The sequence below is a fragment of the Procambarus clarkii genome, chromosome 38 (genome assembly GCF_040958095.1).
Source record: "Procambarus clarkii isolate CNS0578487 chromosome 38, FALCON_Pclarkii_2.0, whole genome shotgun sequence".
In the NCBI taxonomy this organism is placed as follows: domain Eukaryota; kingdom Metazoa; phylum Arthropoda; class Malacostraca; order Decapoda; family Cambaridae; genus Procambarus; species Procambarus clarkii.
The window spans coordinates 16,183,579-16,186,078 of NC_091187.1; the positions used below are offsets into that span (position 1 = coordinate 16,183,579).

Genomic DNA, 2,500 nt, shown 5'->3' on the forward strand with positions numbered 1-2,500 from the left:
ACCAGTTAAATGACAGACAAAAAAAAGGATTTCACAGTCTATTCTCCCTTCTCACAAGATTCCTATCCCTCCCTAAGCTAATTTATTTGTTCAGATGTTTTTTGTCTTACAGCGGCAGCAATCTATGTGAGTATGACTTTTATTTGACATGTGTGCTTGAAACACATAAACAAACTACTCAAGCAAAGTGCTCTTCCTGTCAGACTTGACGGCCTTGGTGCCCGCGCAGCTTCACAGATTGTTCGGTATGCCTTCGTTTCCTGCATTGAATATAATGGCTTTGTAAAAAATATATCCTACTAGAACACCTAGATGCTCTCACTGAGAGCTTCAATCAATCACCTGTATTTACAATTCCTGCACCCGGTGCAGATTTGATAGAAAAACAGGAAGAGTCAAGTTGGGAATGTCCAGTTGAAGAGAGGACAGTTACGACCATACTCCTAGTTCGCCTAACAGCAAGCTAGCGCTTGCCTCACTGCCGTGGATGCCCCCCATGCAGGAGACTTCCTTTTAGCAGTCCGCATCACTGAAACAATCACAAGTTTCAACCTACCGGGAATTTCCACCTTTGTGGTAAAATATAGACTGAGCGCCAATGTATTCACAACAACTCTGCAGCCAATCAACGTGACTTACATATCTGATCTGCAGCAGCTTTTAAGAGATTACATATAAAACCGAGTCAAATTTGGAACATTATCCAGAGATGCAGTTCTCTCCTAGCAAGTGATAACTCCCTACACATTTAGGCCAGGGTCATAGAGGCCGTGTGGACTCCTAGCAGTGGAAGGGTTTAGTGCTGGGAGCGAGCGGTGAAGCGAGCAACGGGAGGTCGATATGCTGTGAAGTGCAGAGAGGAATATTACCCAAACCTCTCCGTCACGTCACGTTTACAGAGCCTCGTCATCCTGAGAGCAAAAGGAGATGAGACTGACTAATGTCTACATGCTAATGTAAAAAAGTTTTGGATATGAATTTAACAGGAATATAGGAAAGGCAATGAGGGAAACCAAAATATTAATGATGTTTACCGGATAAATAATGTCCTTGCATGTGTGTTTACCAGTGTTCCCAATTTGGACACATTTGTCATGTTAGTTTTGTTTGGAGCAGCAGCAGCCGGAGTGTGTGGAGGAGCATGTGGTACCCCAGCATAGTGTAGGGGAGCATGTGGTACCCCAGCATAGTGTTGGGGAGCATGTGGTAGCCCAGCATAGTGTTGGGGAGCATGTGGTACCCCAGCATAGTGTAGGGGAGCATGTGGTACCCCAGCATAGTGTAGGGGAGCATGTGGTACCCCAGCATAGCGTAGGGGAGCATGTGGTACCCCAGCATAGCGTAGGGGAGCATGTGGTACCCCAGCATAGTGTAGGGGAGCATGTGGTACCCCAGCATAGTGTAGGGGAGCATGTGGTACCCCAGCATAGTGTAGGAGAGCATGTGGTACCCCAGCATAGCGTAGGGGAGCATGTGGTACCCCAGCACAGTATGAAGGAGCATGTGGTACCCCAGCACAGTATGAAGGAGCATGTGGTACCCCAGCAGAGCATGAAGGAGCATATGGTAGCCTATGTAGCCGTCGCCAGACAACCACTACACGCTCCCGGCCACCGCCCAAGGTTACCAGGAACGCCCACGTATCCGCTGCGGTATTACCTTAATTACCTCCTCCCTCACTATCACTTCAAATTCCATTAATCACCTTCACCACGAGACCAGCTCCTATCAGCCGTCCCAGCGCCCCCTCACCCGTCACACAGTGTCTTGTGAGGCTGCTAGTTATAAGGAGGAAGTGGTGAGTTAATACGACTATATAACACTTGGATGGGATAGAAGGACAGGGAATTGGGATAGGACGGTGGGTAGAAACGGTGCCTAACCACGTGAACCATCGGGATTCGAGCCCCAGAATGCAAGAATCGAGGCTGTACCGGCCAAGTGGATAGATATTTTATGTCGAGTCTACATTTTGACTGTAAGATCATGAAGCTGAAGTTGGTGCATGGAAGGGGTTTGTAATCATAATTTAGCATTGTGTCATGAGGTTAGGAGTCGATAGGCACGATGAGGAGTGTGTCAAGGGGGATAAAGAGTCGACAGAGAGACAGACAACCTAGAGGGCATTATGAGATAATGGGGCCGAGGTAGAACAGACGTTTTACGACGAACCTGTTAATGGACGTCTCATCTCGTGATGGAACTGGATGAGTTGGACCGCCAATGGAGGGAATTGGGCAAGAGAATAATAAGAGAAGAATGAGTAGGACAAATTAAGGCAACTCTAGTAATTACTAAGTGGTGATTAGGCATGTGATATCGCAGAACGAAAGCATGGTAGAATATTTAAGTATTCTACTTAGCAGGTAGAATATGACCGAATTCTACAGGTAACGACCAGGATATGGACCATATCCTGGTCCATATCCTGGTAGATTGGTGATGAGAAGGAAGGGGCGTGTGAGAGGGGCGAACAGAGTCGTAGGGTGAAGGGCAAGGG

General features: G+C 47.3%; 1 protein-coding gene across 1 annotated transcript in view; it reads left to right on the forward strand.

Moving 5' to 3' along the window:
* LOC138372226 (neurensin-1-like) overlaps positions 1-2,500 on the forward strand; it is a 30,708-nt gene that overhangs the window by 3,956 nt on the left and 24,252 nt on the right. The gene's annotated exons all lie outside the window — the stretch shown is intronic.